At 36.3% G+C, this 23,637-nt stretch overlaps 1 pseudogene; it reads right to left on the reverse strand.

Annotated features, from left to right (window-relative positions):
• On the reverse strand, positions 1 to 23,324 carry LOC125124560 (olfactory receptor 2G6-like; annotated as a pseudogene).
• Positions 23,325 to 23,637: the final 313 nt, after the last annotated feature.

A 23,637-nucleotide genomic window follows, 5' to 3' on the forward strand; every position in this document is an offset into this window, starting at 1 on the left:
TTACATGGCCCTTTCCACCAGAGGAACAAGACCCAGCTCCACAAGCAAGTGGGCAGGCACCAGTCTCTCCAACAAGGAATTCTGCACAAGCACCTGGATTAAATTTACCTAGAAGAAGGTAGACATCAGAAACAAGAGGAACTAAAACCCCAGAAGCCTCATATAGAAAGACCAGAGAAATTTAGACAAAATGATGTTATAGAGGAACATGTTTCAGACAGGGAACTATGATAAAAACCCACAAAAACAACTAAATGAAGAGGAGATAGGTGATTTATCTGAAAAAAATAATTCAGAGTGAAGATGGTAAGAATAATCCAAGATATAATCCAAGAATAATCCAAGAGCTGGAAGATTTACAGAGAAAGCAAAGATGAACAATACAATAACTGAAATGAAAAATACACTATAAGGAGTAAATGGAAGAATTTACAGAGGCAGAAGAATGAAAAAGTTAAGTGGAAGACAGTAGTGGAAATCACTACCATGGGAAGAAAAAAAAAAAACTGAAAAGAGATGAAGGTCTTATAGGCTTCTTGGACAGCTTTAAATGAACCAGCATTTGCATCATAGAGTTCACAAAAGCTAGAAGAGTTAGAGAAATGACCTGAGAAAATATTTGACAAGATTATAGCCCAGAATCACCTAATATAAGAAAGGAAACAGTCACTCAAGTGGAGGTAGCTCAGAGAATCCCAGGAAAGTAAGGGGGAATACCTGGAGACACATGTTATCAAACTGACAAAATTAAAAATAAAGAAAAAATATTAAAAAGCAACAAGGGAAAAGCAAAAAATAGATACAAGGAAATCGCCAAAAGGTTACAAGCTGATTTTTCAGCAGAAAATCTGTAAGCCAGAAGGCAGTGGCATGGTAATTTTAAAGGGGGAAAAAAAATCAACCAAGAATATGAATAATCTACTCAGCATGGCTCTAATTCAGGTTTGACAGAGAAATTAAAAAAAAAATTATTGACAAGCAAAAACTAAAATTCAACATCACCAGCTTTACAACAAATCCAAAAGGAACTTTTCTAAGTAGAAAAAAAGGCTACATCAAGAAACAGGAAAATTACAAAATGGAGAAGGTCTCCAGTAAAGGCATATATGAAATGAAAGTAAAATATCATTCACAGACAAATACTATACCAAAAACCAGCAATCTGGAGAAGAGGAGAAATCAAGTGTAGAATTTCAAAAATGCATATGAAAATAAGAGCCCATCAAAGTAAAACAATTTTGTATTTATGTAGAATGCTATAGGAAAACCCCATAGGAACCATACATACACACACATAAAGAAAAATCAATCCAAATACAACAATAAAGAGTCATCACATCACAAGAGAAGTGAACAAAAGAGAGAGGCAAGAAAAAAGTCCAACAATAAATGCAAATCAATTAAGAAAATGATAATGAAAGCATACATATCATAATTATCTTGAATGTAAATGGATTAAATTCTTCAAGCAGAAACATAGACTGGCTAAATGGATACAAAAATAAGACTTATATATATGCTGTCTACAAGAGACTCACTTCAGATCTAGGGACACATAGTGACTGAAAGTGAATGTAGGAAAGAAGGTATTCCATGCAAATTGAAATCAAAATAAAGCTAAAGTAGCAATAACCATATCAGGAAAAAAATGGCTTTTAAATAAAGAATATTATGAGACAAAAAAAGACACTGGCTAATGATCAAGGGATAAAACCTTACAAGAGGGAGATATAACAATTGTAAATATATATTCCCCCAATAAATTTGAACCTCAATATATAAGGCAACTTCTAAAAGCCATAAAATGGGAAATCAACAGCAATACAATAACATTGGAGGACTATAACAACCCTCTTACATCAATGGATAAATCATCAAGACAAAAAATCAATAAAGAAACATATGCTGGGAGTTCCTGTTGTGATTCAGTGGAAACAAACATGAGTAGTACCCATGAGGACATGGGTACAATCCCTGGCCTTGCTCAGTGGGTGAAGGATCTGACATTGCCATGAGCTGTGGTGTAGGTTACAGATGTGACTTGTATCAAGCTTTAATGTGGCTGTGATGTAGGCTGGTGGCTACAGCTCTGATTTGACCCCTAGGCTAGGAAATTCCATATGCTAAAGTTACAGCCCTAAAAAGCAAAAGGGAACAGGAAAAAGACAATAAATAAATAAATAAATAAATAAATAAATAAATAAATAAATAAATAAAAGGAAGAAAAGAAAAGGGAGGAATAGAAGCTTTAAATGACACATTAGACAAGATAGACTTAATTGATATTTATAGAATATTCCATCCCAAAGCAGCAGAACATATATTCTTCTCAAGTTCACATGAAACACATTAGCCAATAGAAATAACATATTGGGCCATATCACACCTCAGAAAATTTAAGAAAATTGAAATCACACAAATAGTTTTGTTCTGACTGCAACACTATGAGACTAGAAATGAATCACAAGAAAAAAAATTGCAAAAAAAAAAAAACCCGCAAATAACTTGAGGCTAAAGAACCAATGGATCACTGAAAACAACTAAGAGGAAATCAAAATATATCTATAGATAAATGACAATGAAAACCTACAGGGCAAAGCAAAAGCAGTTCTGAGGGGAAGTATACAGCATTAATTTTACCTCAGAAAAAAAAAATAAGTTTACTCCTAAAGGAACTAGAAAATAAAAGAACAAATTAAATTCAAAGTTAGTAGAAAGAAAGTAATTATGAAGATGAAAGCAGAAAAAAATAGTTGAGAAGAAGAAAAAAAAAAAGATATCCACAAAACCAAAAGTTGGTTCTTTGAAAGGATAAAAAATAAATTGATAAAGCCTTTATCTAGAGTCATCAAGGAAAAAAAAGTGGGAGGTATCAAATTAATAAAATAATGAAAGAAAAAGGAGAAATTACAACTAGCACCACAGAAATACAAAGTGTCATATGAGACTAGTTATAACTAAATATATGCCAATAAAATGGACAAAATACAAGAAATGAACAAATTCTTACAAATGTACAAACTCTCAAAACAGAACCAGGAAGAAATAGCAAATATGAATAGACAATCACTAGTACTGAAATTGATAGTATGATTTAAAACTTACAATAAACAAAAGTCTAGAACCAGATGGCTTCACAGACAAATTATATTGAACATTCAGAGAAAAGTTAAATTCCAACATTCTGAAAATCTTCTAAAAAGATGCAGAGGAAGGAACACTCCAAAACTCATTCTATAAGGCTACCATCACTGTAATTCCAAAACCAGACAAAAATAACACACACACACACTCAAAATTACCATCCTATATCCTTGATAAATACAGACACAGAAATTCTTAAAAATTGTTAGCAAATTTAATCCCACAGTCTGATACTGGCACAAAAACAGAAATATAGATCAGTGGTTCAAGATATCCCAGAAATAAATCCATGTACATATGGTCAATTAATATGACAAAAAAGACAAAAATACACAATGGAGAAAAGAAAAACTCTTCAATAAGTGGTGCTGGGAAAACTGGACCATTACCTGTAAAAAATGAAATTAGAACACTTTCTAACACCATACATAAAAATAAACTCAAAATGGATTAAAGCCCTAAATGTAAGTCCAGATACTATTATACTCCTAAAGGTAAACCTAGAACACTATTTGATATAAATCACTTTTTGGATCTATCTCCTTGAGTAATGGATCTAAAAACATAAAATAAATAAATGAGACCTAATTAAATGTAAAAGCTCTTACAGAGCAAAATAAACAATAAACAAAATGAAAATACCAACCCAGAGAATGTGAGAAAATCTTTGCAAACCAAGGACCAATAGAGATTAATCTCCAAATATACAAACATCTCATACAGTTACATATATACATGTATGTATATATATCTCCAATCCAAAGATGGGCAGAAGATCTAAATAGACTTTTTTTTTTTTTTGGTCTTTTTAGGGCTGCAGCCACAGCATATGCAGGTTCCCAGGCTAGGTGTCTAATCATAGCTGTTGCTGCCAGCCTGCACCAGATCTACAACAACCCCAGATCTGAGCCGCTTCCATGACCTAACACCACAGCTCATGGAAATGCAAGATCCTTAACCCACTGAGTGAGGCCAGGGATTAACCCACAACCTCATGATTCCTAGTCAGATTCATTTCCTCTGCGTCAAGACAGGAACTCCTAAATAGATATTTTTCCAAAGACAGTGGCCAAAAAGCACGTGAAAAGATGCTCAATATTGCTAGTTATTGCAGAAATGCAAATAAATACTACAATGAGGTATCACCTCACACCAGGCAGTATAGCTATCGTCAAAATATCTACAAAAAATAAATGCTGAAGTAGGTGTGGAAGAAAGGGGACATTACCCCACTCTTCTTGGAAATGTAAATTCAAGCAGATACTATGGAGAATTAGTGAAGATTCATTAAAAATCTAAATAAAGAACTACCATATGATCCAGCAATCCCACTCTGGAGAATAAATCCAGAGAAAATCATAAATCAAAAAATACATACACACCAATATTTGTGGCAGCATTATTTACAATACCAAAGATGTGGAAGCAAAATAAATGACACCCAACAGAGGAGTGGATGAAGAAGATATGGTACATATATATAATGGTATAAACTCAGCATTCAAAAAATTAAATAATGCAATTTGTAACAATATGGATGACCTAAAAACTACTAAACTAATTGAAGTAAATCAGAGAAAGACAAATATCATATGACATCACTTATACATGGAATCTAATAAAAATGATCTAAAAGAATTTATTCACAAACAAACAGATTCAGGGAATTTGAGACAAAACTTAATGATTATCAAAGAGGAAATGATGGGGATAGGGATAAATTTGAAAGTTGGGACTGAAATATTCACACTACTATATGAGGAATCAATGAGTAACAAGGACATACTCTATAGCACAGGGAAAACTACTCAGTATTCTGTATGGACCATATGTGAAAAGAATATGAAAAGGAATGGATATGTGTATATGTATAATTGATTCACTTTGCTGTATATGTGAAACTAACACAACATTGTAAGTCAACTATACTTCAATAAAATTTAAAATGTAGGAAAATAGACATAAATCAAAACAACAAATTTATAAAGTATGTGATTATATGTTTTCTTCATGTGCAAGAGCAAAATATGATGCAGAGGCATTAGATAAGTAACACTAGTTTAGGGACTTGGGTTAGGTGACATTTTCCTGGAGTATTAATTTTCCAGGAACTGTAGACTATAGATCAGAGGATATAAGGATAAGGAGATATTGGACACAAATTTTTTTTTGAAATTTTTGCTAATCTAAAATTTAACATATTAAATATTTAACATATATATATATATGTATATATATGTATGTGTATATGTGTGTATGTTAACTTACAAATTCTACAATAGGAGTTCTATTGTGGCTCAGCAGAAACAAAACTATTATCTGTGAGGGTGTGTGTTCAATCCCTGGCTCCACTTAATGGGTTAATGATCTGGGGTTTCCATAATCTGTGGTGAGGATCACAGATGTGGCTCAGATCTGGTGGTGTTGTGGCTGTGGCATAGGCTTGCAGCCATAGTTCCAATTTAACATAGCCTGGGATCTTCCATATGTTGCAGCTGTGGCCTAAAAAATGTAAGTAATTTTTAAAAAGCTACAAATGTGGTATGGGCCCTCCCAGAACAAAGGGAAGGCAACTGCACAACCAGCATCTGTGCTCATACATGCAACTTTGTGGCAGTATGACATAATCAGTATCCATGTGCAACTTTGTAGCATATACCTTCCAACCAGAATTTACAGAATGTATGTTACATTATAAGGGGGACAAATGGACCAAAGTGTAAAAGAAAAAATAATGGAGGGTATATAAGAAGCACTCTGCTGCATTTGGGGCTCAGCCTTTGGATATGAATCTGCTGAATCTTGCCAGCACAAATAAACACTTCTCCCTAGCAAAAAGGCCTGTGTCCTATCTCCCTGTACATAAGTCCTGCAACATTTATTGGGGGCTAGTCCAGATTCAGAGACAGTGATTTCACTTCCTTTGTTTGGAGTGCAAATCCCAGGACACCAGGAGAGATGATCTTGCCTGACACCAGTGGACCCATTGATCTATAGTTGACTAGCCCTCTCAGTATGCCTGGGTGAGGACCTCGGGAGCACAGCAGAACCTGGTGAGGCCCAGGAACCAGCCAAGGGAGTGCTGCCCATCAGACTGGTAAGAACACAGGTTCAATTTTTTGGCCTGCCCCTAAGAGGCAGAAGGGAACCTGATCACCTCACAGAGTTGCCCAGGTAGTCTCACAGGAGATGAAACCACAACTCTAAGGTGGGGTTGGAGATGTAGTATGAATATGAGTGAATGAGACAGACGACAGGACAGTTCTGACACAACCACTGTTCTGTGGTGATCCTCATATGGCTTATGGTGGCTGTCTTCAGAGAGTTCCTGACATTGGGGTTTATACAGTCCCACCAATGCTAAGAGGCACCTGAAATATCTCCTCCAGGAGAGCAGCCAGAGATGGAGGAGATACTGCTTCCCTTTCCCTTCTTGTGTGTGACTGTCGTCTATTAGGGTGAGGAAACTGTAAATATACCCCCTTAGAGTGTATTATTTAAAAAAATAAATAAATTCAAGAGGGAGATTACAGTATTAAGTTGACTCCTGGAAAACTCTGAATGTTCTCTGAGATAGATTGGCCTTCATTCAGTTTGGGTTGGCCTTCCAAGGGATCACTAGAAAAAGAACTAGTTAGCAAAGCGTTAGGAAGGCAATAGGAAATTCAGGCCAGCAGTGAGAGCCCCTCTTCACCATAGTGCCAGGGGCCCTGCAGATGCCACTGAGAGATAACAGAGGGCCTGTTTATTTTGATCAAGAAGGCCAAATTCAAGGAAGCAAATGTATTTTTGTGTACCAACACTTCACCACCATTGATCTCCTAATTGGAAAAATCATACCTGCTCCTACAAAAAGAAGCCCCAAGTGATGATTGATCTAATGAAATCCATCATCCAGACCCACAGGCCCATTTGGGCTGATTGTTGCCAACTATTCCTGACCCTACTCAAAATTGAGGAATGTCACCAAATCACTCAGACTGCTTTAAAATGGCTAGAAATACATGCCCCAGCTGGCATAAATGCACGGCTTACTCCCAGAGCTAATTCCCTGTGGAAGATCCTCACTGGGACCCTAATAATGCCTGAGGATTTCAAATGCTCAAGCATTACCAAGAGGCTCCTTTAAACAACATGAAGGAGGGAAGAAAAAAGGCTATAAACATGAGCAAAACCTCAGAGGGTCCTGATGAGAGCACAAGCCAATTCTATGAGAGGCTATGTGAGGCATTCTACCTCTATACCCCCTTTTACCCAGAAGCAAGTGAAAACCAGCAGATGGTCAATGCAGCTTTCATGAGCCAGGCACTAGGGGACATCCAATGCAAGCTTCAGAAATTAAAGGGGTTTGCAGGCATGAATGCCAGGCAGTTGCTGGAGATAGAAACTAAAATGTTTGTCAATCATGACCAGGCAACATTAAAAGTTGAAAACAAAAAATCCAAAAAAAGGCAAGCCTACTGACTGATGTCTTGGTGAAGCAAACAAAAGATGCCCCACAGGACTGAGGCCAAGGCCAGAAAAAGGAGCAACAAGGGGGACCATCTCACCCAGGGCCAAAACTGTGATGAAATTAATGTGCTTACTGTCACCAGAAAGGCCACTGAAAAAATGAGTGCCCCCAATTGTCAGATGATCCCCAATTGTGTTCCAAGCTGAGGTGAAGAGGCCAGGTTGTCTGGGGCTGATATCAGCTGGACCAACAGCCACATGGGGCCCCCCCAAAATGATTTTGTTGGGAAGACTATAAGAAAGACTAGTTCCAACAGGGCTCTATTTTGCTAGGCCCCCAAAAGCCTATGGTCCAAATGAACATTGGGGGCCAAGCCATTGACTTCATGGTAGCTACTGGAGCAGAATACTCAGTGGAAACTCAGTCTGTGGGCCTTCTCTCTTAGAGGCAAACCATCATAGTAGGGGCCACAGGCAACCAAACACAGAACCCCTTCTTGCTGCCTAGATGATGCAACTTATGGGTACATGAAATTATTCATGAATTTATATACCTCCCCAATTGTCCTGTTGTTTTTATGCATTGGGACTTATTGGGAAATCTACAGGCCCAGATAACTTTCAACTCCCACAGTCAGATAACTTTCAACTCCTAGGGTGGGGCCCATCTGACAAAAGCAATATTTCAAGCCTCCTAAGGCCCAGATAGGAATTCAAAGGCACCTAGAAAGGCTCCTAAAGTATGGACTTCTCTGGTCTTGCTATAAAATTTCAAGGATGAAAGCCCAATTTTGTTGCGAAAACAGTCAAATACCTTGGTTTTTACCTATCCCAGGGACAATGTCAACTGGGCCCAGAAAGAAAACAGACTATCTGTTCAAACCTGGTTCCATCCACCCAATACTAGGTCAAGAATTCCTTGGGGCCACAGGTTTCTGTAGAATCTGGATACCTAACTTTTCTGTCTTGGCAAAACCCCTTTATGAGGCCATAAAGGGAGGAAAATAAGAACTTCTATGTAGGATAAAACACAACAAAAGACCTTTGAAGAGATTAAGTGGACCCTCACCAATGTACCTGGCCTAAGGCTCCTGGACATGGCCAAGCCCTTCTTGTAGGTACACAAGTGCACAAGTGCACTGTTGTCATAGTAGGGGTCTTAACTCGGATGATGGATTCATGGCAACATCCAGTGTCATACTTTCCAAGCCACTTGACTCCAGTGCCCAAGGATGGCCATCCTGCCTATGGGAACTTACAGCCACAGATATCTTAGTGTCAGAGGCTGATAAATTGATTATGGGACAAGAATTAACAGTCTGAGCACTACACTTGGTACTAACATTAATGGAGTATAAGGCACAATACTGGCTAACTAACACCCAGATATTCAAATATCAGGGCATGTTATGTGAAAATCCATGCATTCATCAAGCAGTAATAAGGACCCTAAATCCTGTAACCTTACTACATATCAGGCTGGACCAGCCAGATTATGCTTGTGTCAAAGTCATGGATAAAGTATTATCCAGTCGACCAGATTTAACAGACCAGCCCCTTGAAGGCCTAGATGCCAAATATTTCACTTATGGTCACAACTTTGTAAAAGAGGGAAAATGCCTTGCTGGCTATTCTGTGGCGACCCTACATTCCACCAATGAAACAAAAGCTCTACCAAAAGGGACTTCCACACAAAAAAGTAGAACTCATCACTCTAACCTGAGTCTTCCAACTGGCAGGAGGAATACATGTCAATATATACACAGACTCCAAGTATGTACATGGGGCTTTACATAAAGAAAAGGGCCTAATCAGCTCAAGAGAAAAGGACATAAAATATGGCAAAGAAATCCTTGGACTCTTAGATGCAGTGTGGGCCCCTATGATGGTGGCGGTCATACAGTCAGGGACACCAAAGGTGGAATACCACAGTCACTAGGGGAAACCATAAAGCAGAACAAGAAGCAAAACTCACAGCCTCCAAGGGGATAATAAAATCAGTGGCCCTGATCACTGCACTCCTCCCTAGTCCATTTGCAGAATGAGATTGAAACTACTCACAGCATGAAAACACCTGGTTCAAAACTGAAAATGGAAACTACTTCCTGGGTGGATAGTGGAAATTTGAAGACAGCCAAATAGCAATCCTGTAGGCTTAGCCCCAGCCTTCGTCAAACAATTTTACCAGGAGACTCACCTTGGCCGAACAGCTCTCGAGACCACATTGCACCTACACTTCTACATCCTTTGGCTTTCCAGCATATCCTAAGTAATATGTGAAAAATGTGAAACTTGTGAGAGAAATAACCAACATCAGGGGCTTAGGGCTGCCCCTGGATAGAGTGTTGGCAGGGCCCCATGCAAAAATACAGTTGTGGACTTCACTGAGCTTACCCATGTCTGAGGCTATAAATATCTGTTAGTCTTCATATGTACATTCTCAGGTTGTGTAGAGGCTTTCCCTACTTTCATGGACAAGGCACATGAGGTGGCCCAATTTCTCTTAAAAGAAATCTTTCCCTGATTTGGGATACCTATTACTATTGGATCAGAAAACAGACCAGCATTTGCAGCTGAGGTGGTACAGTTGGTGGCAAAGGTATTGAAAATCACCTGGAAGTTACACATGGCCTATCGGCCCCAAAGCTCTGGGAAGGTGGAACAGATGAATTGGACTCTGAAACTGCAATTAAGCAAACTGCCAGGAGACTCACTTACATTGGGATGAGCTCTTGCCAGTAGACTTGCTAAGAATTAGGTCCAGCCCCACTACATAGACAGGGTTTTCCCCTTATAAAATTATCTATGGGAATCCCCCTCCTCTCATTAAGGGTATAAGGGGGTCTTGAAGGAATTAGCAAACCTTACCCTGAGTAACAGATGCAGGTGCTAGGTTCCACCCTGGCCACCCTCCATCAGCGGGTCAGGGAACGGTTGCCTGTAAGACTAACCACAGACACTTACCCCTTCAGACCAGAGGAGGCTCTATGGGAAAAAAAAAAAAAAAAAAAAGACTATCCAGACATTAAAACCTCTTTGGAGGGACCCATTTACTGTCATTTTATCCACCCCTACTGCAGTACAGGTGACAGAAGTGGCTCTTTGGATTCACCACAGCAGAGTAAAACTTGCTTTCTAGGGCTGGGAAAACACTTCTGATCTATCAACACCATGCAAGCTGACCATCCAGAGGAAACAGATTGCAACCGCAGAGACCCTTGAGGACTGCAGCCCTGTTTTAGTCACTCCAGAAGCTGACTAATCTACACATGGCAGAAGCTTGAGGAATTAGGTACCTGAAAGGATAAATACACTGGTTTTCTTTTCTATTTCCATCCTCTTACTGTAATGCACTGTCACACTTGTCCCTGTCTGTTGATGTGCTCTTCACCCTAATCTTTGCCATAGGGTTGGTGAAAACTGCCCCAGCTGACTGGAAATGTGACAAAAGGCCTGGGATGAGGTCAACACAGATATCAAATGGAGGGCCCCAAGTGGACTATACTGGATATGTGCGATAACAGCCTATACTGTACTTCCCCAAAACTGGTCAGGATTTTGTGTGTTGGGGTTGATCTACCCATCTTTTTTCTTGCCAGAGGGGAACATTTGGGAGTCCAAGTGTATGAGTACTGGGAGAACCAGATAAAATGACATGCCCTACAAATTGGCAACTGAAAAGATGACAAAGGGCTGCCTAAGCATATATCCATTACTACAGTCCAGCCACCTGGGCAGAGGACAGATCCTATGGATACCGTACTCCCATCTATATGTTAAACTGCATTATCAGGTTACAGGCAGTTGTTAAAAAATTTGTTTAGTGGATGGTTTTCAACTTTGGGGGGATTTAAAACCCTCATAATTGTTGTGTTTTTATTTTGGGGGCTTGTCTAATCCTACCATGTCTAGCACCGCCCAGTTATGAGGTGTGTCTCCAGCCTCATTGAAGGCATGGTCAAAGAAAAACAGAACACATGTAATGATGCTATGGAAATATAAACACCTAAACCAAGATGATGCTCTTTGAGCCCCCAAAGTGGAGTCTGAGAATCAAATGGGGGAATGTGGTAGGGGCACTCCCAGAACAAAGGGAAGGCAACATGCACAACCAGCATCTGTGCTCATATGTGCAACTTTGTGGCAGTGTGACATAATTAGTATCCATGTGCAGCTTTGTAGCATAGACCTTCCAACCAGAATTTACAGATTGCATGTTACCTTATAAGAGGGACAAAAGGACCAAAATGTGAAAGAAAAAATAACAGAGGGTATATAAGACAGTGCCCTGCTGCGTTCAGGGATCAGCCATTGTATATGAGTCTGCCGAGCCAGTGCCAGCCCAAATAAATGCTGCTTCCTGGCAAAAAGGCCTTGGTGTCCTGTCTCACTGTACAAGTCCTGCAACATAATAAATTCACAGCACAAAATCATTGAGTCTGGGAGGAATATAGTGATGATTTGTGTGTCTTAAACTACAACCTGTCCCACTAACTTTCACAGCACATAGCATAAGTATCCTTAAAATTTAGGGAAATGTTATACACTCAGAATTTATGTAAGTCTGATCTTCTCTTTCTTTTTTCTAACTTTTCTATCTTAGAAATCTGAGTAGCATATCTAGTTGGAAAGCAGCTCAGTGGAAGAGATGAAAACAAATAAATTATCTGAGGGGCTGCCCTCACATTTCCCTGCCCTGAGCCCTTATATTAGGGATCTCCATTCTTAGTGACTCCTGTCTTAAACACAGAGCATTGTGTAGTCATTAGAAAGTGTCAAGAAAAGTGAGAGTATTTTTTCTCTGTTAAAGGAAATAAAAAGAGCACAGAAGGAAATGAGCTTCTCAGGAGGCCCCTTGGGTTTCTGTTTATAGGTAATTAGCTGCCAGTCTGAAATGTGGTTAAAAAATACAGAATTTTTTCAAATGCTTCCCTTATTTTCAATAAATTAACTGAGCTACCACTTCTGATGGTTTTCAATTGATTCCTCATTAACATAATTTAAAAATTTGATCTACTGATTATGTGTGTTAAAATTTCCCATAGTCACTGGTTTGTTACCAACAACTGTTCTTGGACTCCTTTTACAAGAGAAATTGATAAGATGCCAGACGAGAAATTCTGTCAAGATTTTTATCTGGAATCACTCATGGTGCAGAATGAGAGCATGAAAAAAAGTATTAACTTCCCTTGTTTGCTCCTTGGGGGTGGGAGGGAAAATTCTTTATGGGGTGAGGGTTGGGGAGGGCCTAGAAGTCAGGCCAAATAGGTGGCTTGGGTGGTCTGCCTATGTCTTTGGGCATGCACATTTCCCTGCTTTTGCTTTGGATGTCTCAGAAGTAGCAGTTGGATTTTTGGTCTTTTTGTATCTTGTTCATTATTTGTCCCAACTGAATGCAGTTATTTTTAGCGTATTTTAGAAACTACAAGTTTCTTTGTATTCTGTTGCTCTTGGAGATGTTTTTCAGGAGCAAGTACCGCAGCAAAGGGTCCTCGGTCCCATGTGATCCCAGATATACTTACTGACTCCACAAAGTTCATTTAGTGAATTATGTGACCATCTTTATGCTAGTCATTAGACATTACAGGTTGAAAAACAATACAGAAATAATTAAGATGATATTCTTTATTAGTCTGAAACTGATTGCATACACTTTTACATGACTAGATATAGTCAGAAAGGATTGAACAGTTCAAAGCAATGTTTACACAGGAGAAAATAAATAATAAAACTGAGTTTGGGGTGCTTAAGGATAAAATATAAGATGAAAACATAAAGATTTATGTCTGGCAACAATGATGGGTAATAAAACCTCTCTGCAAGACTATAGAACATTTTACCGAATACTGTTCAATGAAAGCTTTGTAAAATATTTAAAAGATCTAACAGGTTCTAAACACATTTTAAAAACCAATTTTTGTATAAAATACATTGATACCTAGGAATAGAAACAAATTACTTTAAATATGAAATGTTTCTAGGCAACATCATATATCAGAAACAAAAGGGAAGTTACATAATAGAAAAGTTATGATGTGATATCCATGAAAATTATATTTTTTTATTTATCTTTTATTTTTTTGTCTTGTCTAGGGCTGCACTCATGGCATAAGGAGTTTCCCAGGCTAGGGGTCCAATTGGAGCTGTAGCCACCAGCCTATACCAGTGCCACACCAATGCCCGATCTGAGCCACTTCTGTGACCCACACCACAGCTCACAGCAGTGCTGGATCCTCAACCCACTGAATGAGGCCAGAGATAGAACACACAACCTCATGGTTCCCAGTTGGATTCGTTAACCACTGAGCCATGGTGGGAACTCCTGATATCCATGAAAATTATAAAAAGTTTTTAGTCTTGAAATAAAAATGTAAGTCTTGAAACAAAAACATTAGTCTTGAAATAAAAATTAAACTATTCTGTACAATAGAATTCAAATTCTATATATGAGATAATTACAGAGTAAGTATAAAGTAAAAATAGAGAATACTATTCAGCCAACAAAGGTAATTAATAAAATAAACAAATTAAAAAGAAAACAATTTTAAAAACAAAATAAGATTAGAAGTAGCTGAAAACAGTTAAGAACTAAAGGAAAAAAAAGGCTTAAAATTACTGGGAAAATATTTTAAAATTTAAAAGATTTTAAAGGTAATGATAGCTTTGGAAACCAATAATATTTTCAAAGAAAAAACAATTTTACAGGTAAAAATATAACCATACTAAAAAGAATGAAAACAAATATCCAAATGCATGTTTTACAATATGAGATAGCCTTTACTACATCTGAAAAAATATTGAGCTATAAGTGTAGAGAAATCCTTAGAAATCTGCGGAAAAACTTCCTGTTGCTTTATGCAGTTGCAAATATCATTACCATTTTATTTACCTCTTTATTTCTTTATTTACCTCATTACCTCTTTATTTCATAATAATAAATAATAGAAAAATGGAAAATATTTACAAACCTACAAGTGGAATATCTTTTAAATAGTAAACATTTTCTTTATGTTTTAAGAAAATGGAAAAGAAATTTCAAATAGGAGATACTTTAGGAGATAGAGCATCAATATGTACTTCATAATAAAATTGGCCGAGAAAAAAATCTTAGCCCACTAAGTAACATGTGGGAAAATATGTGGGAAATGATTCATGATGAGACAAAATCATTTCATTGTAATACATGAGAAAATATGAATATATTTGACTGGATAAATGATGATATCACTAAAACCAAAATAGAAATGACAGAAATCACTACAACACAGAATTAATGTAAGAAACACGATCCAGATATTCATATAATGGATGTGGGAATAGGAAGAACTACTTCCACCAATATATACGAGTCCTGTTCCTTTACATCTTCACAAAAGCAATAGCTTTCTTTGCATGGTAACTAATTCATGATGTAAAGCTGATGAATCAATTAATATTGGAGATATTATAGCTATGACTATTTGATCAAAATAATTCTATATATATAAGGATATTCTTAATGTTTTTAATATCAATAACTAAACAACAAACCTGGTGCAACATGGGGGAGATGGTAACAAAATAAATGTCTTTTTTTTTCTTAAGTGATACACAGATGCTGTAGAAATACTGAAGAAGTAGATATTTAAATATAATATTTGAACTACCACAGTATTCAAAAGAAATGAAAAACTGAGTTTCAAACATAGTTTGAAAAGGTAAACAAAGTAAGTTAAAAATGAAGGAAGAACCATAGAAATAAATATATGAAAGGAAACCAAATGATATTTGCACTGTACTTGAATAAAAATGTAATAGGAACAGCTATTTAAAAAAGAAAAGACAGAGTTTCCACTGTGATTCAAGGGATTAAGGACATAACATTATCCTGTGAGATATGGGTTCAATCCCTTGCATTCCCTCGGTGAGTTAAGGATCTAGCATTGCTGCAAGCTGCAGCGAAAGTCACAGATGCAGCTCAGATCTATTGTTGTCAAGGCTGTGATGTGGGCTGCAGCTGAAGTTTTGACTCAAAACCTAGCTCAGTGGTTTTCTTATTCTTCAGGTGTGGACATTTAAAAAAAGAAGAAAAAAAGGATAATATATTGAGTGGCGAAATCTAAATTTATGTTTCAATAACAAATGTTTCATTAATGGCTATTGTTATTAGTTTACTTATCTTCCTTTCCACATCCTTCAATTATATTTTTATTCACTGTTAGAGCTGGAAAGGTAAAATTTTAAAAATACATACTCCATTGTATCTGAGATTTTACCTGTGATTTAGGTTCTACTAACCAGGTGCACGTGAGATTAAAATGGTGGAAATGTGGAGACTGTCTTGTTTGGCATTTTTCTGTGAACATGGGACTTTTTTTTCTTTTTCCTGCAAAGCATTGCATTTTCCATAGAACTCAGAGGCAGGAACAGTAGAACCATTAAAACAAGAACAAAAAAAATTCAGCACGGGTCAATAAAAATCATACTGAATTATTTTAAGCTTGTCAATTTTTTGAAATCACCATTCTCCATATTTCCTTCTGGCTTCTTTTATCCTCATTTGTGGATTGTGAAATGCTTCATTATTAACATTGCACATTTTATGGATCTTTTTTCTAAACATTTTTACATTTCCAAAGTTTGCATTTTAGATGGGCTGTCTTTTTATTCTATTTTGTAATTGGTTGTTTTAGACCCAATGAGAAGATACCGATTAATGTTAATCACTAAGCACCTCACTAAATCTGACTATTTTTTTTAATTGACTTTGTTTTTCCTGTTATGAGGTTTTATGGGAGACTTCTCATTTAATGCTTTTAACAACCCTATATAATAGATGTGGTTTTTGTCTGAACTAAGACCTCTAGTGTGTAACCTAGTTTACCTCTCCAAATATATCTTTGACTTTCTCCATTGAACTCTTTGGGCTTCTAGTGCTATTGTAGTTCTTTCTATTTGAGAAAATTTCTATATTATTGTTTTGTTTGTTTGTTTTAGAAACCTAGCAATTGCTGCTTCCCTTTCCTGGATTACTTCTCCCACCAATATTTACAAGTCTATTATTTACTTTATGATTCCACAAAAATAATGCCTTCTCAAACACTACATTATATGAATTAGTGGGGTTTTTTTGTTTGTTTGGTTTAGTTTTGAGAGAAAGATGAGTAACATTACTGCTTTCTCGACTGTTATTTTATTTAATAGATATCATATAATAATCATATAATAATATGCATGTACAATATGCATTATGTATGCATATATACTGTATTTATACAATTTATATATTATACAATATGCATTATCTAAATTCATATATTTTAGTGTTTATATATATGTGTATTTTTTTTCCTTTTTCACAATATTCAGGGCACAATTCCAGACTCAATCTTTCATTTGATAAACATTTTTCCATCTGTGTTCAATTAAAAATAATTCTTTTTTCTTCTAAATATAATATTTGTTAAAGGTTACATATTTCCAGCTGTATTTATACTTCCCACTATTTTTGAAGGAATTTTAAAATTTCCTCTCACTTTATTTAAAAACATTACTTAGCATTTAGGAATTCTTTTTCTTTTACCTTCCTCCTTTTATTGTTTTTTTACTTAGAGGATTTCTTTTTTGAATTTGAGGAAATCATCCACTATTTTTTTTTATACTTGAGTATGTATTTTCTTGAATGCATTATTTTTTGAGACTCCCTGTATCAATGGAGACATGACTATAATTTATCTTATGACTATTATCTTCTGAGCATTATGGTGATTTTTTCCTTTCATTTTCCTCTTGGATTGAATATCTTTTCTTGTTACATATTAGGGATGAGAATCATCATCCTCAGCCAACTCAACAAATTATCCTGAATGAATCTCTTTCTAATTCCCATATCTATATCTATAAACTTCAAAATGTTTCCATTTTTTTTACTTACCATTTGAGCTAGACTTTGTGCTGTGGGTTCCCTCAGTTTTTTTTCTAAAATATTATGTTTTCTCTTACCTTTGAATTCTTCTATATATGTGTGTGTGTGTAGATATATATAAATATAAAAATAATAATAAAATAAAATAATAAAAAATTCTATATGTAATAAAATATTAAATTTTTTATTTAATAAAAATTCTACATGTAATAAAATATTAAATGTTTAAAATAAAATATTATATGTTTTCTCTTTTCTTTGAATTCTTCTATATATATGTTTTTATTATTTTATTATAGTTTAATAAAATAATAAAAAATTATTTTCTTTGAATTCTTCTATATATATATATACATATATACATATATATAGAAGTTTTTAAGTACTTTATTATAGTTTTTATTATTATTTTGAGACATTCATTTCTGCCATTCCATGGAGGGAATGGTGTAAACATTTATACATTACATGCACTATTTTAATTGTACAGGTTAAAAACCATTACAATGTTGAATAATCACACAAATAGGCAAGATTGCCCCTTCCATGGGGATAAAATGGAAAAATGTTTGGAAAGCAAATTGATAATGTGTGTAAATTGACATATATATCCCTGTTTTTGCTTTACTGATTATAATTTTAAAAATACCTTATAAATATATTGTAATAGATATAGACTACAAACATGTATATATGTTTAATGAGGTTATTAAATAACAAAAAATGTGAACAGAGTATCCAACTGGAGGAAATTTAAAAAATAAATAGTGTATATTTTTAGAAATTACACAATCACAACAGAAAACTCAGAATACTATAAATAAAAAAGGTAGTATGGTCTTGTACATGCACTATAATTGCAAAAACGATGTCATCAGGAGTTCCTGTCGTGGCGCAGTGGTTAACGAATCTGACTAGGAACCATGAGGTTGCAGGTTTGGTCCCTGCCCTTGCTCAGTGGGTTAACGATCCGGCGTTGCCGTGACCTGTGGTGTAGGTTACAGACGCAGCTCGGATCCCACGTTGTGTGGCTCTGGCGTAGGCCGGTGGCTACAGCTCTGATTAGACCCCTAGCCTGGGAACCTCCATATGCCTCAGAAGCGGCCCAAAGAAATAGAAAAAAGACAAAAAAATACCAAACAAAAAAAACGATGTTATCATAGAGAAAATATCATTAAATACAGAAAAAAAATAGTAACATATTTTCCCGAATATGTTTACATCATCTAAGTCTTTTCATTCAGCTTGTTTTCCATATTTGCTGCTCCTCTTATATTAATTATTGTCATCTTTTTGAAGGGATATACCTATATTTTGTGTTATTGTATAGAATAGCATATTTATCTTTATTTTATTCTACCAACTCTTTTCTCCTGTTTTATGTTAGCATTTAAATTGTTGTGTACGATAATAAATTTTTTTCCAATTAAAACTTTTTCATATTAGCTCTAACTAGGTTTTTATTTTGTTCTTTTTTGGGGGGAGTCTCTTATCATAGATTTTTCTTCATATTGTTTTTTTTTTTTGGTCTTTTTATTTCCTAGGCCACACCCATGGCATATGGAGGTTCCCAGGCTAGGCATCTAATCAGAGATGTATCTGCCAGCCTACAGCCACAGCAATGTGGGATGAGAGCTGCGTTTGCAACCTACATAACAGCTTACAGCAATGCCAGATCCTTAAACCACTAAGCAAGGCCAGGGATCAAACCCACAACCTCATGGTTCCTAGTTGGATTCATTAACCACTGAGCCATGATGGGAACTCCTCTTCAGATTGTTTTGTTTCCTTTACTTCATATCCTGTTTTTGTTTTTAGTTGATTTTTCTTATTTTTCAATCATTTAAAAAATTGACCTAGGATACTCACCAATTATTTCTTTATGGTCATTTGTTTCTGGTAGTGACAGTGACTGTCCCCTAAGATCCATCCAGGTGGCACTTGAAGAGGAGTTCTGAGTCATCCACCACTCTGCCACCACCCTAGGTGCAGGGAGCTGAGAAGATACAAGAAGCCAAGGAGGGAGCTTGCCTGAACAGTGCAATTCTGAGGGCAGGTTCCTAATCAGAAAAAGTGGCCTGCCTGAACGTTGCAGTTCTGAGGACAAGCTCCTAATCAGGAAAAGGGGCCTGTCTGAATGGTACAATTTTAAGGGCAGGTCCCTAAACAAGGGGATGCCTGCCTGTATGGCACAATTCTGAGGACAGGCCCAGAAGACAATAAGGCTCGCCTGCTGACATAGGTGTAAAACTAAACTTCCCAGGAAATAATTTCCATTTTGTGTTGCTGAGTGGGGATTGTTCCATGGATAACTTAGTTTTTTCTGTTATTCGCTTGCTATTCAGTTTTCCTCAGTCTTTCCTGATTATTTACTTATTATTCTTATTTCCCATTCTTATTTTCCTGTGGCGATTTGTGATTTAACAAAATTACAACAATAATATAACAAGAATTTCATCCTGAAGGACTTTCCCCTATTTTAATCCAACCTAGTTAAAACATAGTGTTTATCTATTAACCAGTTATATAGTAAACTTTAGAGTTAGGATCTTAATGAGGTTCATAAAAGTTAGACATATATTATCCAAAAAGCCTAGCTGTGAGTTTTGTCCTTGATTTTAAAAGCTTTTAAGTGATAGCTAGTTTAATTAAGTTGGTTTATTTTAACTTACACTATCTCCCTGCCATAACACTTTGAAGATAAGCACCAGTCTACAAAAAAAGTTTGTGAATGCCAAATTCTTGTGTCTATGGCCTCTTCAAAATACTCACTAAGTTTTGTTAAGATAGAGATCTTAAAACATGATGTATAGCTGCTATACCATGTAATAGTTAACCAATGTACTTTTAACACTGTGATATAATCTGTAGTGAAAAACTGTCTATATAATCAACCACTGTTGCCAATAAAGTTTGAGCAGTCCAGCACCCTGAAAGAAGGGACAAAGAGGCTGTCTCCATACTGTACATTTCCGCTGACGCCATCCATCTCCAATCGGGAAAATGTGTACACTCCCTGGCTGCTGGAGCTGGCCTCCGGCACCTAGGTTTTTAAGCAGACCCTTGGCGACAAGGATCTACAGATATTTCCTGGAAGACACCTGGCCAGAATTTTTTGTAGGCCTTGTTAAGAATCTCATGGGTGACATCTCTCTCCTCCCCAGGGGAGCTGAGCACATAGGTATCTCTAGGCAGCTGGCATTTCAGAGTACTAGATATCCTGGAGAAGATTTACCTGTTTTGTTTTGTTTTGTTTTAAATTAATTATGGTGTTTTCTCTCATAGAGACTTTATTTAATTTAAAGTGATTTAGATTCTGACATATGTTATGTCCTTTCCTATTTCATGCTTTTCTGAGTATAAAGAAGTGATGTATTTATAACTGTGAGGTTTCCTGTAGAACTTCTCTCCTTGGTTATTATAAATGAAAGCATGCATTTCTAAGCATAGTCAGTGAGGTTTACAACTCTTCATCCCATTATTGAGTGGGAAATTCACATAAGAAAATTCTAGAAGACAAAATAAGTTTTTTATGGTTCCTCTTTATATTAAATTAAATAGTCATCATTACAATTGTTTTAAAGATGTTTAATAGGTTTGGAGAGGCATGCCTGATTCACTCAAAAAATTTTTCTGATACTTTTTTTTTTCCCTATGTGTGCAGCTGTTTTGCCTTCAATCTGGTATTTGGCATAGAGATAGGTCTAAACATTATCTTTAACATTTATAGACTGACAGTAATATTCTTGTACAAATTGAATTTAAATGAGTCTCGGTTTTTGGTTGTCATAATTCTAAGTCACATAAGAATTTGACTGTTTCCACTGGTATTTTCATGTTCATTCATTTGTTTGTTTTTCACTTGTGGGTATTTAATGAAAGATGGAAGTAAAATTAAGATCAGAGGCAGAGAAAATGACACTGTCACTTTCATTCAATTTCTAATGCCTTTAAAGAAAAAGGGAATTAATCTAAGTAATACATGGATTTATATGTTTCATAAAAGCTTACTTGTTTAATAAAATAAGAAAGTAAAAATTTACATCACAAATGTTATCAATGTATCACAATTTTGTCCTATATTTGTGTTTTTCATCATATAAATGAGCCAATACAGTGAAGGTTGTCCACTCTCCATTTAAATTTACCTTGTTGGAGAATGGTCAAATATATTATTTCCAAGTTTATATACATACAGAGAGAGTGAGTATGTTTCATGCTCTCAGGAAATATATATTTTGAAATAATTACTTTTACCCAGAGAGTGAGATAGATCATGTCTCAAGAAAATTCAAGAGTATAGGTAACATTTTGAGATTTTAGGGGAAAGTAGAGATTTATCGTATAGAGTACTATTCCAGGGTAAAATAATTTGTGTGTGTGAAAGTTGATGACATGGTTGAGGAAGAGCAAAGAATTTACTGTATATAGAGCATAGAATCTTGGACTTCATGAGAAAGATGTTTGGAAAGAGTGAAACTATTGTACTTAGTCATGTTAGTTAATTAGATAGTCCTGTGTCCTTAATTACTCCTTAAAACATTGAACAAGAAAATAGTACTTAAAGCAAATAATCTGTAAACTCAAAACAACCCAATAAGATTATACCTACAGCTCATACCAATTCTGAACACAAAGTATTTCCCATTACCAGTGTCCTCATGGCTAATTTCACATCTTTGTTTCTCAGCGTATAGAAAATGGGATTTAAGAGGGGGGTGACTATGGCGTAGAAGAGAGAAAAACTTTCCCTAGTTTTTGGAGCTACTTTTAGCTGGATGAACATACATGAAAATGATGGTCCCATTGAAAATGATGACCACAATCAGATGGAATGAGCAAGTCCCAAAGGCCTTTTGGTGCCCTCTAGCTGATTTTATACTCAACACAGCTTTGTTATGAAGCCATAGGAGGAGTTCCCGTTGTGGCGCAGTGGTTAACAAATCTGACTAGGAACCATGAGGTTGCAGGTTCGATCCCTGCCCTTGCTCAGTGGGTTAACGATCCGGCGTTGCCGTGAGCTGTGGTGTAGGTCGCAGACGTGGCTCGGATCCTGCGTTGCTGTGGCTCTGGCATAGGCTGGCAGCTACAGCTCTGATTAGACCCCTAGCCTGGGAACCTCCATATGCCGCGGGAGCAGCCCAAGAAATGGCAAAAAGACAAAAAAAAATAAAAATAAAAATAAAAATAAAAAAATAAAGCCATAGGAGACTAAGATGAGTGACACAGGGACAATTAGAAAGATTACACTGGCCACAAAGTTTTCTACCTCATTGAAAGTTGTATCCACACAGGTAAGTTTGATAAGCACTGGCACCTCACAAAAAATGTGGTCCAGTTTGTGGTCACTGAATAAGGGAAGTGATGAGGCCACTGAGCCATGCTATGCTGGCCGAGGATACACAGAGCTGAGGATGCATAATGGTTGTGTATTACAGAGGCCAACAGACAACAGCATAGCAATCATAAGCCATGACTGCCAGGAGAATACACCCAGAGGACACCACCCCATGGCCACATAAAACTGGGCCACACATCCACCATAGCTCATGTTCTTGTATTTCTTATTCATGGTAACCAGCAACTGTGGGGCAACACTTACGGTGAAGCAGATGTCTATGCAAGAGAGGTTTCTGAGGAAAAAGTACATGGGCTTGTGGAGTTTGGGGTCAAGGCAAGACACCAAAATGAAGGCAGTGTTCCCCAGGAGGCCTAGGATGTAGAAGAACAAAATTATAACAAAAAGGATTCTCTCTAGCTGGGGCCTATCAGAAAATCCAAGAAGAAGAAATCCCTTTTCAGAGCTGTTGTTGCTTTCCTCCATTATCCTGCAGGTTTCAAATCATAAAATAATTTATATTCTGGAGATAGAAAGTGATGAGGTGAACATTAGTAAACTGTGACTGTTTCCATTATGACTACCTTTCTTTGATAACATTCAGCTGTGATGTGAAAATGGTAACACTTTCTTCAAGTTACATCCTTTGACAGAAAATACCTCTCCATTGATTCCTTAAAGCAGATTTTACTCTTTCCAATTGGAGGAACTTTAATACAAAAACCATCACAGTATCATTTTCTTTTCATTCCTAATCCAGGAGTGTGTCATCTGCTTTTCAGTCTTCCTCGTTGAGGAA

The sequence above is a fragment of the Phacochoerus africanus genome, chromosome 4, assembly GCF_016906955.1.
Source record: "Phacochoerus africanus isolate WHEZ1 chromosome 4, ROS_Pafr_v1, whole genome shotgun sequence".
Taxonomy (NCBI): Eukaryota; Metazoa; Chordata; class Mammalia; order Artiodactyla; family Suidae; genus Phacochoerus; species Phacochoerus africanus.